This window comes from Gopherus evgoodei, chromosome 1 (assembly GCF_007399415.2).
Source record: "Gopherus evgoodei ecotype Sinaloan lineage chromosome 1, rGopEvg1_v1.p, whole genome shotgun sequence".
NCBI classification, from domain to species: Eukaryota; Metazoa; Chordata; order Testudines; family Testudinidae; genus Gopherus; species Gopherus evgoodei.
Window position 1 is genome coordinate 127,694,296 of NC_044322.1, and position 17,436 is coordinate 127,711,731.

A 17,436-nucleotide genomic window follows, 5' to 3' on the forward strand; every position below is an offset into this window, starting at 1 on the left:
GGGCAAGGGGCAAATACAACCTCAAAACTTGTTTAGAGAAACCCTTCCCACTGTCTGTACAAGGCAACCAATAGACCAGCTAACCTACATTGATTCATTGGACAGGCCATGATATGCACGATAGGCAAATTAAAAACATTCCCTGGGCACTAGTTTGTAGCTCTTTGGCACTGAGTAGTAACATGTGCTTACCCCACACAAGAAAAAAACTAAGGCACAGGACAGACAAAGAAAAGGAGAAAGGGGAACAAATTAGTCGCACAGATGCTTCTGAGCCTGGTTCTATTCCCACAATAGTTTTTTTTTTTTAATGAGAAACTTCTGTAGTATTTAACAGAAAATGATATTTTTCTGTATCTTCTTTGGATCCAATAGAATCATATCCATGTCATAGAATTCTATATGATGGTTGAAAAAAACTGTAGAACAGGGGTCATCAACCTTCAGCACATGGCCCATCAGAATAATCTGCTTGTGGGCCATCAGACAATTTGTTCACTCTGTCTGTCCACAGGCATGTTCCCTCGCAGCTCCAGTGGCTGTGGTTTGCCATTCCTGACCAATGGAAGCTGCGGGAAGTGGCAGCCAGCACGTCCCTGCGGCCTGCAACTCCCTTTGTCCAGGAACGGTGAATCACAAAATGGCCTGCCAATGATCAGTGTAAAGAAAATGTCTCACGGTCCACCAGCTGATTACCCTGATGGGCCATGTGCTGAAGGTTGCCAATCCCTGCTATAGCAGGAATATAGCAGGGGCAAAAGACATATCTGATTTCAAGACTAAGCTTGATAAGTTTATGATGGGATAGCCTAATTTTGACAATTAATTGATCTTTGACTATTAGCAATAAATATGCCCAATCGCCTGCGATGGGATGTTAGATGGGGTGGGATCTGAGTTACTACAGAGAATTCTTTCCTGGCTTTCTGGCTGGTGAGTCTTGCCCACGTGCTCAGGGTTTAGCTGATTGCCATATTTGAGGTCGGGATTTGAGGACTTCCATAGCTCAGACATAGAGTTGGGGGTTATTACAGGAGTGGGTGGGTGAGATTCTGTGGCCTGCACTGTGTAGGAGGTTGGACTATATGATCATAATGGTCCCTTCTGACCTTAAAGTCTATGACTCTATGTCTACAAATATTATTCTCTATTCAATTCTACAGATTTTAAGAGTCACTCTGAGGGTAGCGCCAACCTTTTCCTGTCTACTTGGCCAGTGCATCTGAGTTGAGAGTGCTCTCCAAAGCAGTCACAATGGAGCACTCTAGGATAGCTCCCGGGGGCCAATACTGTCGAATTACATCCAGACTACCCCAAATTCAACCCAGCAAGGCCAATTTCAGTGCTAATCCCCTCGTTGAGGGTGGAGAAAAGAAATAAATTTTAAGAGCCCTTTAAGTCGGAAAAAAAAGGCTTCGTTGTGTGGACTGGTGCAGGGCTAAGTCGAGGTAACGCTGCTAAATTTGACCTGAAATCGTAGTGTAGACCAGTCCTGAGAAAACCTTTAAAAATTGTAGAGAACCTTGAAGATTCATTCCTTATTTCATACTTTGATTGTAAAGTGTTTGAGGCAAGCATAGTCTTTTTATTGTGTTTGTACAGTGCCTAGCGAATGGAGTCTTGGGCCTGGAGCCTCCAACCCATGGGAGGTAAGTTTCTAAGTATCTTTGTGGATCTGGGCCTTGGTCTATAAGTAGGGCTTCTAAGTGCTAGGTAATACAAATAAATAATAATAATTCTATAGAACAGTTCATGAGGTATGGATTGAAACTAACTGACTCATCAGGTGCACCCTCTACCACACCCCCTGCCCTTACAAATTCTTAGTTCCTGCAATGGATTTAAAAATGCCACTTTTGCCACTAGGGATTTGACCTATATAGACTCATAGATTTAAGGTCAGAAGGAACCATTATGATCATCTAGTCTGACCTCCTGCACAATGCAGGCCACAGAATCTCACCCATCTGCTTCAATAACAAACCCCTAACCTATGTCTGAGTTATTGAAGTCCTCAAATTGTGGTTTGAAGACCTCAAGGTGCAGAGAATCCTCCAGCAAGTGACTCGTGCCCCATGCTCCAGAGGAAGGCCAAAAACCTCCAGGGCCTCTGCCAATCTGCCCTGGAGGAAAATTCCTTCCTGACCCCAAATATGGCAATCAGTTAAACCCTGAGCAGGTGGGCAAGACTCACCAGCCAGCACCCAGGAAAGAATTCTCTGTAGTAACTCAATTCCATCCCATCTAACATCCCATCACAGACCACTGGGGATACTTACCTGCTGATAATCAAAGGTCAATTGCCAAATTAATTGCCAAAATTAGGCTATCCCATCATACCATCCCCTCAATAAACTTATCAAGCATAGCCTTAAAGCCAGATAGGTCTTTTGCCCACACTACTCCCTTGGAAGGCTGTTCCAGAACTTCACTCCTCTAATGGTTAGAAACCTTCGTCTAATTTCATGTCTTAACTTTTTAGTGTCCAGTTTATATCCATTTGTTATATCCAATTGACTTCAATGGGAGTTCGACTTCAGTGGGACCCCCAACTATTCACTCATAACTGTAGTTGGTTTTGCACCAGTCCATTCTGCCCACAGCTACAACCCCTTTAAAAAAACAAAACAAAACAAACCCCTTTTTTTTAACTTCATTTTTACTGTCGGAAGATTACAGTGTAATTGCAAATCTGGCCTCTACTCACAAGCCAGGTCATAATTGAACATTTGCAAATACAGCCAATACAGACTCATAGGTTTTAAGGCCATAAGGGACCATCATGATCATCTTGTCTGGCCTCCTGCATGTTGCAGGCCATAGGTGCCAACTCTGTGAATGCTCCAGGGCTTAAGCACCCACGGACAATGGCCCCGCCCACATTCTTCCCTGAGACCCCGTCCCCGCTCGGCCTCTCCCCCCATTAACCCATTTGTGATTCACTTGTGATCCATTTATGATCCACTCCGCATCTTCTCCTGAGGTCTCTGCCACTCACTCCTCAATGCTCCATTCCTCCATCACTCACCTTTAAGGCAAGAGTGGGCAGAAAGAAGTGAGGGGTGGGTGGAAAGCACTCGGGGGATGGGATGGAGAAAAACAAGAAGCAGGTAGTTGGGCGGGAGAAGTCTTGGGAGTGGGGGCAGAGAGAAGCTAGTGGGAGATGCTCAGGAGAAAGAGGCACAGAGGAGCAAGCAGTAGATGGAGGCCTCAGAAGAAAGAGTGAAAGGGAGTGAGTGGCAGGTAGGCGAGGCCTCAGGGGTAGAGAAGAGCAAAGGGCAGGGACTTTGAGGGTGGGGGCAGAGAGGACTAAGCTGCAGGCAGGGGGGACCTTGAGGAAGAAGAGGCAGAGTGGGAGTGGGAAGAGGCAGGGTGGAGGCAGGTCCTCAGAGGAAGAGGCTGAGCAGAAAGCAGAGCGTTGGGGTGGAATGGGTGTGGAGCACTCACTGGCAAAACCAAAAGTCAGTGCTTGTGTTGTAGGCCACAGAGCCTCACCCACCCACTCCTGTAATAGACCCGTAACCTCTGGCTGATTTACTGAAGTGCTCAAGTTATGACTTAAAGACTTCAAGTTACAGCGAATCTACCATTTACACTTGTTTAAACCTGCAAGTGACCTGTGCCCCATGCTGAAGTGGAAGATAACCCCCCCTGCCCCATCAATATGCCCCAGGGGGAAATTATTTCTTGACCCCCAAATGTGGCAATTAGTTAGGCTCTGAGCATGTGGGCAAGACCCACCAGCCAGACACCAGAGTATGAATTCTCTGTCATAACTCAGAGCCCTCCCCAACTAGTGTCCCATCACTGGCCATAGGAGGTATTTGCTTCTAGTAGTCGCTGATTGGCTACATAACATTGTAGGCAGTTTCATCATACGATCCCCTCCATAAACTTATCAAGCTGTCTTGAAGCCAGTTACATTATTTGCCCCCACTGCTCCCTGTGAACGCTCTTCCAGAACTTCACTCCTCTGATGGTTAGAAACCTTCATCTAATTTCAAGCCTAAATTAATTGATGGCCCTTAATTGCTTAATTTAAACTTGTAGAATAAAAACAGCATGCATGTTGAGCAACACAACAGAAGAGATATTTTAATTATGAGACAACAATGTGGTTTATGTATTAGCTATTTTACTTGTATTCCATTTAATTAAAATGCAAAGTGAATGTTTCTATAATTATGATTTTAATTTTCCTTGGCAGATTTGAACATTATGGGATTAACAAATGGCTCTTGCATTTCAACTAGGTTACTTTTAATAATACTAGGAACATTTCTTGACACTAGTGAACATTTTCTGTTGATCAACTTGAATTTGAGTATGTGTGTATCTGATACCAAAATATTGTAGCTGCAAATGTAAACTTTTCAAACATAAATAATTAAGTTGGTGTTATAGTTTTACAAATCTGACGGCCAACATGGTAATTGTATTGGACATAAACTTTCAATCAACTTTTGCTACAAGCTGTGCTTTAATGATTCAATAGACACTCAGATAAATGATCTGACAGTCATAGAAGATAATATTACAAAGGCTGCATGAGATGCATCTAGATATCACAGAATCATAGAACTGGACAGGGCCAGTTCTAGTCATCTAGTCCAGTCCCCTGCACTCCAGGCAGGACTAAATATTATCTAGACCATCCCTGACAGGTGTTTGTCCAACCTGATTTTAAAAATCCCCAATGATGGAGATTTCACCACCTCCATAGGCAATTTATTCCAGTGCTTAACCACTCTGACACTTAGGAAGTTTTTCCTAATGTTCAACCTAAACTGCCCTTGTTGCAATTTAAGCCCACTGCTTCTTGTCTTATGCTCAGAGGTTAAGAAAAATAATTTTTCTCCCTCCTCCTTTTAACAACCTTTTATGTACATGAAAACAGTTATCATGTCCCCTTTCAGTCTTCTCTTCTCCAGACTAAACAAACCTAATTTTTTCATTCTTCCCTCATAGGTCATGTTTTCTAGACCATTAATCATTTTTGTAGCTCTTCTCTGGACTTTCTCCAATTTGTCCACATCTTTCCTGAAATTTGGCACCCAGAACTGGACACAATACTCCGGTTGAGGCCTAACCAGCGTGGAGTAGAGCGGAAGAATTACTTCTTGTGTCTTGCTTACAATTGTCCCTGCCAGCAGGTATATGGGATCTTGGGGAGCAATTACCGCACAGGTGGGGTGCCAATTAATTTATTTATTAAAGGAAAAAGGAAGAGGTGGGAATTTAACAATGAAATATGATGGGATGGGGTGTATAGGGTGTTTACAGTAGACAATGATGGGGGGGTTCTTCTTATTGAACAGTGTAGGGAGTTCTAACAGTGGGGTACAGTAAGTGGGGTTCAGCACAATAGGATACAGTACAGTCAATAAGCGTATCAAAAGAAATGAAAAATAAAATGGTAGCTTCTATATAAAATGGTCAACAATCTTAGATAGAATGTATTAAGTGGTTAGTGGCCTTATACACAGTGTAACACAATGGTATCAATGCAAATACAAAGTATATCAGAAAAGTGGAAGCAACCAATGGGGTGTTATAATTATAAGTAAAATGTGAATATAAGTGAAATTATGCAATGTAACGGTATAAAAGAAAAGTAATGACTTAATTTGTGAGGCTAGGATAGCAGATAATCTGTCAAGGAACAGGAGGGGGGAGGGAGTGAATGATTAGTAGCAACTGATGAGAGGAGAGTGCGGCTGGAAGCAGCAGAGAGACTCTGAAGCCCTGCAGGGTAAGGACAATGGAGCAGCGTGATGGTGATCTTCGGTAGGGGAGGGTCAGCGGAGAAGTGTAAAGAAGGGCTAGAGAGAGATTTAAGCAACAAGCGGACACCAAAAACAAAGGAAAAAAAGCGGCAAAAGGTTTGGGAAGTCTCACAGGGGGAGAAGCAGCAAGGGGTTTAGGGAGTTCGGAAGGTGATGCAGACGTGGGGGGAGGAGGGGCCGGGGAAGCAGCAAGGAGTTGGGAAGTTCGGAGAGAGTGCAGATGCGGGGAAAAAAGCAGCAAAGGGTTATAACAGGGAGACATGGAGAAGCACACAGAGGGGGAGATTGGAGCGAGTGAAAAACCAGACATGAATTCAAGCGGCAAAAACCTTGTCTATAGACACGGAGAAGTACACAGGGGAGGAGATTGGAGTGGGGGAAAAACAGACACGGGAAAGTTCAGGGAGAGATCGGGACAGCGGGAAGACCAATTTAAGCAGCAAAAACTTTATCTATCTTAACCAACGACTAGGCAAAACAACAAATATCACAATTCTAAGCAAAACTATAACAAGCAACTATACGGAGCAACAAAACAGTAAACTATAACAAGTCAGGGGAACTTACAAGCTCTACAATCTTAACAAACTATGACTTATTAAACTAAAAAAACAAAACCTATGGTGCACCTTATGCTATGGGGAAGTCACAGAGGGCAGAGTGGTATGTGCCCAGGATACAGCTCCCAAGGAAGCCAAGGGATGGTGGCTGAAACCAAGGGATACAGCTGAAAGCAGGGAGTCCCGAGGCAAAGCCCACAGGAGCAGAGTTTAGCAGCGGCACAAACTTATTTTTAGTGGCAAAGCACCACGGAGTTTAAGAGAGGTTTTAAGACACAGACCAAGGTTTAGCTTGAGTCTGTGTGCTGGGGAAACAGAGCCAGCAGCTAAAATAATAAAATAAAAGTAGGGAAAGTTTCACAGAGGGATTCTTATCAGTCCCCAAGGCAGCAGCAAAGGCAGAAGCAGCAGCAACATCAGAAGAAGCAAGGAGGGCTCGGTACAGTCTCAATAATCAGGAGATCTCTCAGGTAGCAATTCGTTCTTCATGGGTTTTTTTTAAAAAACCGGAGGTACGCTCAAAAATAAAATGAGAGCAGAGAAAGGACACCCCAAAACCCCTGGCTGATCAGACCAGGCAGCAATGCAGGAACCTTTCTGATGTTTGTTTCAAAAATGTCTGTTTTTAAAGGCAAACTCAGGCAGTTTCCCGCCAGTAATCCTGATAGGATCCCTCTGTCACAGGGGAGGAGGCACAGGGAAAAAACTGCAGGTTAGCACAGAAACATGTCTGGGCAGAGTCCTGTGCAATAGGTGACTCAAAAGCACATGAGGCCTATGACTCATGCCCAGGATCTTAAAAACACAATAGGTCTTGCAGCTCTGGACATTGCCTGCCCTACACCGAGCCCAGGTTCAATGAGATGATAACAGGACTAACCCTTTGAACAGGGCAGTGGTCCCATTTAGCATGCAGCACAAGTGGCCATCCCTTTGAGAAGGGCAATGGCTCTTGTTAAACAACTCAAGGGGCCCTCCCTTTGAGAAGGGCAGTGGCCCTGGTAGACAACTTAACAGTCAGGGCAGGGCTGCCACAGGAGGAGATCAAAAACAAAATGGAGTATGGGGACAGCTGTAAGAAACAACATGGAATAGGGGGATAGCTGTAACAGACAACAATATTCCTGCTAATTCATCCCAGAATGGTGTTTGCTTTTTTTGCAATGGTGTTACACTGTTGACTTATATTTAGCTTGTGGTCCACTATGACCCCCAGATCCCTTTTTTCGATAGTCCTTCCTAGGAAGTCATTTCCCATTTTATATGTGTAATTGATTGTTCCTTCCTAACTGGAGTACTTTGCATTTGTCCTTATTGAATTTCTTCATATTTACCTCAGACTATTTCTCCAGTTTGTCCAGATCATTTTGAATTTTAATTCTATCCTCCAAAGCTCTTAAACCCCCTCTCAGCTTGGTATCATCCACAAACTTTATGTGTGTGCTCTCTATGCCATTATCTAAAACATTGATGAAGATATTAAATAGAACTGGACCCAGAACCGATCCTGGTGGGACCCCACTCGTTATGTCTTTCCAGCATGACTGTGAACCACTGATAACTACATTATATTAGCTCCATCTAGGTTGTATTTCTCTAGTTTTTTTATTAGAAGGTCATGCGAGGCAGTATCAAAAGCCTTACTAACGTCAAGATATACCACATCTACCGCTTCCCCTCTCATCCACAAGGCTTGTTACCCTGTGAAAGAAAACTCTCAGGTTGGTTTGACATGATTTGTCCTTGACAAATCCATGCTGACTGTTATTTATCACCTTATTATCATCTAGGTGTTTGCAAATTGATTAGTTAATTATTTGCTCCATTATTTTTCTCAACTGTTCTTGGTCTTCCTCTTGCTTCTAATGTATTTCTAGAATATTTTCTTGTTTCTTTTTATGTCCCTAGCTAGTTTCATCTTGTTTTGTGCCTTGGCCTTTCCCTACATACTTGTGGGGTTTTTTTATATCCATCCTTTGTAATTTGACCGAGTTTCCACTTTTTGTAGGACTCTTTTTTGAGTTTTAGATCACTGAAGATCTCCTGGTTAAGCAAGGTTGGTCTCTTGCCATACGTCTTAATTTTCTTACATAGTGGGATAGTTTGCTCTTGTGCCCTTAATAATGTCTCTTTGAAAAACTGCCAACTATCTTCAATTGTTTTTCCCTGTAGACTTGCTTCCCAGGGAATTTTACCTACCAACTCCCTGAGTTTGCGAAAGTCTGTCTTCTTGAAATATATTGTCATTATTGTGTTGTTCTCCCTCCTACTATGCCTTAGAATCATGAACTCTACCATTTCATGATCACTTGTCACCCAAGTTGCCTTCCACTTTCAAATTCTCAACCAGTTATTCCTTATTTCTCAAAATCAAATCTACAACAGCCTCCCCCCCCCCGAATAGTTTTCTCCACTTTCTGAAATAAAAATTTGTCTCCAATACATTCGAAGAACTTGTTGGATAATCTGTGGCCCTGCTGTGTTATTTTTCCACCAGATGTCTGGGTCGTTGAAGTCCCCTGTCATCCCCAAGTCCCATGCTTTGGATGATTTTTTTTACTTTTTAAAAAAAGCCTCATCCACCTCTTCTTCCTGGTTTGGTGATCTGTAGTAGACCCTTACCATGGCATCACCCTTGTGTTTTACCCCTTTTATCTTCACACAGAGACTTTCAATAAGTCTGTCTCTTATTTCTATCTAGTTCTATGACTTCTACTTAGAAAGCTAAAATTATGTTACGAATTCCAGTGTCATTAAAATCTTCCTGTGTTTTATATTGTAGCACTTTCACCAATCAAAACTAACTTTCTTATTTTACTTTCAAAGTGAGTTAGATTGAATAATTTTCATTATAGCCCTGCTCAACCTTGTCGTAAACATTCAAAGCAAATCAATCAGTAGTCTTCCAGTTATAAACTTTGAATTGTCATGTAATTTAGATGAGAGCAGTTTTTTTTTTATTATTTAATCTATCACCACAAGTGGTTTGGCATAAGTGTTTCCAAAGTTACATTAAAATACTTATTTGAGAATTTAAGTCAGTCTATGGTAGTTCTGTTTCCAGAACAATTGCACTATTTAAAAATAGTAGGAATAAAAGAGGAGTAACAAACATGCAAGATAATCTTAATGGGAATATTCATTATAAGAAATACCATAAATTATGAGTATGTAGCTTCCCTAAGAACTAAATAATATACACATACTAATGGGTTTACTTCAACAATGGAGACTAAGGATGAAATGTCAAGAAATTCCAGTGTCAAGCTTAGGTGCAGGACAGAGATGTGATTTCTAAGACCATTCACTGTTTGATGCATTTCAAACTGTGGACAGATCATGGGAGACTCTTTAACATCTCTTTAGTTTACTTCACATCCTGGCCTCTCCCCCTATTTGTTGATGTCCCTCAGATTTTGGACCTCTGTCTCCTTTCCCCTCTGCCCTCCACCTTGGTATCCTTATCAACCTCAGAGCTTTGAATTGCCACCCCTTAGATGATTTACTAAACTCTGCCCAATCTCAATCTCCAGCTGTTACTTAAGCATCTCCTTCTTCTTGCTCTGCTTCCATTTTACACTCAATGTATCCAAAACAGAGTTCCCACTTTCACACCAACCCTTTTCCATTTTATCCTTTTTCTCTTATTGTTGACAAATCCATTATTACTGCTTGAGTGCCATCTTCAGCTCCTCACTGTCTGCCTCCTCATTCATTTCAGCTATTGTTATGTCCTATTGCTTCCTTCTGTGTAAGAACAAAACCCCGGCCTACAGTAGGTTAGAAGATAAGAATAGAGGTGGCACAATGTGCACATTAAAAGATATCTTTTTTTTTAAAAGCTAAATTGCTCAGAAAAACTGACAAAGATTATCTTGATATTGACACCAAACATAGTGACTATAATGATAAAAGCTTTACCAGACAGATATGGTGAAAGACCATCATTATTATGATAGTTACCTCCTTTTGTAACCCTTCTGAACCATGCTGCAACTAAATCCAATAAACGATCATTTTTACTATAGAAAACAGCTTCACTCTAAGACAAAATGGACACTTCAGGAACTGCTTCCATCCACAGAAGATTTCATGAGATTTCTTTTATTCCTGTTCACCAGTTTTAAACCTTCCAGCCACTACAGTATTTTTTGCTGATTGTACCAGGTTCACCATTAGAAATTTAGGGTAGGTTTCCTCATGCTTCCATGTTTTGTGTTATTATTCCATGTAGTTTTAAATAAAAATTATTGACGGCCATCTCTTCTGATACACCTCTTTTTCTCCTGCATTAAAAAGATAGAAGATGCTCATCCCAACGTGTTTTCATTGGAAATGCACAGCCAAATCAGCCTTATTAAAGACAATCCTGCAGGGTTTTCCTGCAAATTCTCATTAAATACAATCTGTCTACTTCTTTAAATCACTTATTTAATTTTAAAGGGTTAATGAATGCTTCTAGTGTTAATTTACAGGGTCCAGTAGTGTGAAAGCTCCTTAGAAAGTACAGCTCCAGAACAAGTAAAATATTAGATTTGCCTACAGCAGTGTAAGTGGTGAGAAACGGGAGTGGGGGGAACAGGGAAAGAATAGGTTATTGTAGAAAAGAAGGAACTGGTTATTTGAAGTGAACCAGGAATGTGGAGGGTCACCATAGAGTATGGACCATCCATTAGGGTAGGAAGGAATAAGCAATGAGAATGGGAGATGGAATATGATGAGAAATGTTTTCAGATAAAATTTACAATATAGTAAATCCCCATGAATGGCCCTGATTTTCAGCAATTAAATGGCTCCGGCCCTGAAGGGGTTAAAAGCAGCCACTGCAGCAGGCAAATGGAGTGAGAAGCTGAGTGAGTCACTGACCACAGCTGTGGCCAGCTTAATCAGGGCCCAGCTGGCCCTTATAAGAGGGCTGGGGCCAGAAGCTAAACAGAGACACTCTCTATTTAGTCTTTGAGAGAGAAGGACCTGGCTGCCTGGGAAACTGAGGCAGGTACCTAGCTGGAGCAGTGCTGGGGAAGGGCAGAGGGAGCTGAGGAGCTCCAACCTAGAAAAGCCCCAGGCTGCAGGGCTAGTTAAGGGCATACAAAAGGTAGTAGGGCTGCAGAGGGGTGGTCCAGGAATAGGCAGAGGCAGCTGGTCCAACCCCCTTGCTGATGATGAGAGGTTGATAGACTGCAGTCTGCACCACTGAGCAGGAACTAGATGGTGACTGGCAGTAGCCACTGAGATGAGGTGAGGATAGCGGTTTGGGGGCTCCCCTGGATGGGGACACCCATACTGTGGGTTGCTGTGGTGGGCAGAAGCCCTGGGCAAAGGGCACCGGGGTCTGAGAGGGACACAGGGGCCAGTGGCAGGCAAGACATCAGCCTGCAGAGTGTGATCCAAAACTGGAAAGGAACTAATTCCCTGGACATCCAGCATGAGGTGCTGCACAGGTAAGTCATCCCCCTGCTACATGTAGTAATGTTTTTAACTTGACATATCAGTTATTCAGTCATTCCTAGACTTACAAACCAGTCTAGGTAGTAATACAAATAAAAATATTTTTGTATTTGACATCAGTCAGATTCATATTGTCACATACTTCTTTTCCTTGACTAAAAAAAGGATGCGTATGTCAATTTTAAAGGTGCTACTTTTTGGCATCCCAAACCAGGAAGAATTTATATACTAATGTTAAATTATCCATGGTATCTGAAAATTGGATTAAATCTTTGGCCACTCATAGCATTAATGTTCAGACCATTGATCGTAGGTGTAACTTTAGGCATTGTGTGCATATCTCTTTCCAAGAGTACAACATCTCTCTTCTGGAACACCCGTGACTTATAGGGTAAGCACTTTAAACATAACAGGAATACATTTGAATTGAAAGTCATCTTAAACAAGAAAATGTGATGGTTGTTGCAAAGTTCCCTGATTTAATAAAACAATGGTAATATAGTTTATGACTTCTCTACTTGGATGGTGCAAAAGTGAAATGCATAGACGTGACCGTATAGAGTACATATTCTACATTCTATGCTTTTCCAGTGATATATTTTGAATGGGTATTAGATCAAAATAGAATAGACCAGGTCTTCTAAAGGGATCTGAGTCAAGAATGATCAAAGAGAGGCACTTGAGAAGACCTGAAGCCATTGAAATTAGATATTTGAGGACAGTAAGTAAGCTGGACCACATGCAGAAAGATGCTATCGGGAGTAAGACAAAGGTCTTTGTTATGGGAGAGAACATGCAAAAGAGGAGGCTGAAATGATATGCATGAAAGATAGATGAAGGGAATCCTGTTAGGGAGGCATTTGAAACTAGAACTTGTGGGCACTGAACAAGAGGATAGCTAAGAAAACAACGGATAGACTGTGTATGAGAGGATGGAGTGAATGCTGTACTTGCGAACCTGAAAAAGACTGGTCTGTCAACCTCAACCCAGCTAGCTGATAAAAGGACAAGAAGAAAGATATTATATCAGAATAGGTCCAGAAGTCTCTCCTCTCTCATGTTACCCTGGCGTTCCCCCTCCCCGCCCCCCCCCCCCACCACACATATACAAGATAGCCTATTCAGAGAGGAACTTCTAGAACACAACTTGTGTTCAGCATATCTGAGATTATGGAAATTTATATTTAGCATGTCCAATAGCTCAGTGGGGAACTTTTTAAAAAAATGCTGCAGCTTGCCACCATGTCAGATTACAGAGCTACAGCGGCAGAGGGTCAGAGGTTACCTGATCCTATCTGAAAATGAAGTTGAAGCTCTTATGGAATGTATTTCTTAAATCATAGAACATTAGGGTTGGAAGACACGTCAGGAGGTAATCTAGTCCAACCCTTTGGTCAAAGCAGGACCAACCCCAACTAAATCACCCAAGCGAGGGCTTTGTCAAGCCGGGCCTTAAAAAACTCCATGTATGGAGATTCCACCACCTCCCTAGGTAACCCATTCCAGTGCTTCACCACTCTCCTAGTGAAATAGTTTTTTTTTATAATATCCAACTTAGACCTCCCCCACTGCAACTGGAGACCATTGCTCATTGGTCTGTCATCTGCCACCGCAGAGAACAGCTAAGCTCCCTCCTCTTTGGAACCCTGCTATCGAGTTGAAGGCTGCTATCAAATCCCCCCCCACCCTTCTCTTCTGCAGACTAAATAAGCCCAGTTCCCTCAGCCTCTTCTCATAAAACTGGACACAATACTCTAGATGTTGCCTCACCAGTAATGAATTGAAAGGAGTAATCACTTTTCTCAATCTGCTTACAATGCTCCTACTAATGCAGCCCAATATGCCATTAGCCTTCTTGGCAACAAGGGCACACTGTGACTCATATCCAGCTTCTCATCCACTGTAATCCCCGGGTCCTTCTCTGCAGAACTGCCACTTAGATAGTCAGTCCCCAGCCTGTAGCAGTGCTTGGGATTCTTCTATCCTAAGTGCAGGACTCTATATTTGTCCTTGTTGAACCTCATCAGATTTCTTTTGGCCTAATGCTCCAATTTGTCTAGATCACTCTGGACCCTATCCCTACGCTCCAGCATATCTACCTCTCTCCCTAGTTTAGTGTAATCTATGAACTTGCTGAGGATGCAATCCATCCCATCATCCAGATCTTTAATAAAGATGTTGAACAAAACCGGTCCCAGGACTGACCCCTGGGGCACTCCTATTGATATCAGCTGCCAACTAGACATTGAGGCATTGATCACTACCCATTGAACCCAACAATCTAGCCAGCTTTCTATCTACCTTATAGTCCATTCATCTAATCCATACTTCTTTAACTTGCTGGCAAGAATACTATGGGAGACCATATCAAAAGCTTTGCTAAAGTCAAGGTATATCACATCCACTGCTTTCCCCATATCCACAGAGCCAGTTATCTTATCATAGAAGGCAATCAGGTTGGTCAGGCATGACTTGCCCTTGGTGAATCCATCCAAATTACGGCTTTGCTCACCACTGTGAATTGAGACACAATTAAAAGCAAACTTACTTGTTTCCCAAGATAAATAAACCCTGGAATTTAGCCTCTCCCCCTGGGCATGTAAGCTCCACTCCACCTCATTATCATAGCATATCATACCATTATCATAGTCTAATAATACTGTCCACCTGTGGACAACAATTAGCACTAGCTCCAGAAGAAACCTATTCAGAAATAAATATATCATCTGAGATTTGTGATAAACTTTCTTGTTAATTATTCCTTAAATGAACATATTGTGTTGCAAGCACTATGTAAGTGGGACCATCTTGTAGTTTGGGGAATGTTGCTCCTACATAGCCAATAGTAACAAGGTGGGGCATACTCTATTTTATGAAGTTGTGCAAATTAGTCAAAAAGTCTACATCAAACACCTCCAGTTGGTGGCATTCTTGGCATTTCTCATTTCCATGTTACTGTGCTAGGGCAAGTAATTAGATGGTAGGGACAAAATATCCTCCTGGCCCTCCTCCTGCATATAGAATACAATCCTACTGTGCAGCTCTTGCTTCCTCCTGGAATCTGGCTCTCCAAAACTGACTGCACTTGTAGAGTGAGAGAATCACAGATGCACAGCATGTCGTCTGCTCTCTGCTAGACACAGGCAGCTGAGACAGCAATTACCAACTGCCAGCCATAAGCAGCACTGACTAGCAACAGTGCTTAAAGGCAGCCCAAGTGCTATTAAGTACCGAAGTACAGAGGATAAATAATAAATGCCTGTGTATTTCTCTGTGGCTTAGTGCCTGCAAGCGGGTATTTTTCAGAACACCAAAGGCAAATGTCTGGACTATAGTCCCAAGCACATGCATATGTGTGGAAACACATACACAAACACACAGAAGAAGGATTAGGCTCAAGATAGTCATGGAGTATGGAGGTGCAGGAAGTTGTGTGGCTCATTACCAGCACCATTTTCACAGGCTTGTATGTGAATTTCCTTCATGCCCAAATCTGGTGATGATACATACAGGCCATCCCACCTCTCCCAGGCTCATTATCTTATTGATACAACTGTACTTGTTATGGACTGGACAGAGAGGGATGATCAAGCAGGTTCTCGCTCTTACACACAGAGGCAGTAACTGCACAGCATTCATTTGAGGACAATCTGAACCTCTAAAACTTAGACTATGTGTTAGTCCCCCAAAAAATCACATGCATTCTGAGTCTGCAGAATCTCTCCAGGAGCTAGAAGGTGAGGCTTCCACTAGACAGCTGACCGGAGGAGAATCTCAAATCCTGAGATGATACCATAAAGAAACTGTGTAGATCCTAAGAGGAATGCAAAGGAAGCATCAAAAATGGGCCTTCCAAAATATTACGCTGGACCCATGCAGAGGTGTGAGCGCTGGTGGCCCCAGTCAACAGCTAGAAATAGACAATCAACCACACTCAAGTTTGTTTTCTGTCCCTTTCTTCATGGTTCTGTTTATTGTCTTCAGAAACAAGAAAGAAAATGTGTAACAAAAATAATACAAACAATAATCTGGTTAGGAGTTCAGACTGGGGTCTTCTCGTCTCCACTAGCTACTGGGTAGGGCCCTCTCTGACCGTGCAGAGGAGGATCCACAAGATCTGCCTGCCTACACCTTCCTTCTCTAGTTACAAGATTCCCCTTTTTCCTGGTTTCTCCCCTTTATATTGTCCAGATGAGAGTGTGGGCTAATCATGCGGGGCTGATCAGCTGTGCCAGCTGATTGCTGGGTTTCTGTCTGGTCAGGGTCAGCTGCTCCCTGTTCTCCCCCAGCTAGTGGGCAAATCATTCTGTTAGAGGGTAACTTTAGAAATGTGGGACACCCTGTGCTTTCAAAGAAATGAAGCCTGCTCTGGCCACTTAGAAGGTTCATGGTGGATTCACAGAGGATTCTGAATGGGTGAGAGGCATCCTTTTTGTGGAAGTAATGTCAGCTGAGCAACCCATACCTGCAGTATTCCCAGGTCTGTAGCAGTTTCCATCCTGCTGTCAAACTACTTTGTAGTATAAAATGATCAAAGTCCTTTAAAGATATTTTATAGGAATTTAAAGTGCATTTGAATCCTCAAACTAGGTCAATGCCCTCAATTGCCATACTTTTATGAAAAGTTAAGAAGAAATGTTGGGTCTCTGTCAGCATCCATAGCAAAGAAATGTTTCTTTCCCACGGAAAATGAGAAATAAACCATTGGTGATACCATTCATCTCATCAATGTTGTCATCAATACATATTATATTGTACTGTGAGTGGAGAATTGCAACATGCAAATACAGAAGGAAAAATCAGTGGTAACATTTCTGATATACTCTGTGATCCAACTCTTTTTACTCTGGTCTCATAATCCAACTAGAATACAACCCACAAATGTGATTGCTGCCTGATTTGTCAGTAAATGTCACATTCTCCATGCTCTCAGCTTCCAAAACAATGAGTTCACACATCAGCTTTGTGCAAAGCTTTCCCTTGAATCCCAAATATTAATAATTGGGAAGCTGCTTCACATGGTGCATTGGGTGAAGCACATTGTTATCCTGTGTACTAGAGTCAAGTTTGGTGCTTCATTGTTACGCAAATGGCTGCAGTGAAGAACAATAATTAAAGGGTTTCATTCTCCTTATTTCCTTTGCTTTTCAATATATAATTCAATAGTGCATCCATTATTTATTTTGTATCATTGTCACATGCTGTATAACATCAGACGCTGAAAGGAGTTGGCAAGAGCCAGTGTGCTTGCACTGAGTTTATGGTTCCATTCTTTTGTTGTTTTATCATTCAATAAAATGTTCTGTATACAGAATAATGTTCTTTGCACAGTATTTATTTTTGTTTTACATTCCTGGAAATGGAAATTGTAGATGCTTTGATAAAAGGATTACAAAGTCATCCCATTTCAAGTAGTTCTTATACATACCTACAGTTCTGAAGTACTTTTCAGTTCAATAATTAAATACACAAAGGAGGAAACGGCTGGGAGAGGAAGCTGTTTTTCCACTCTTGGCCATAGAAGCACACCTGTAATACAAATTAATGAACTTAAGCATTTCTGTACCCCTCTCTACATTCTCACCAACAGATTGAGTACTTTTTAATTGTAAGTGAATTTAATGTCATTAACAAATTTGGCA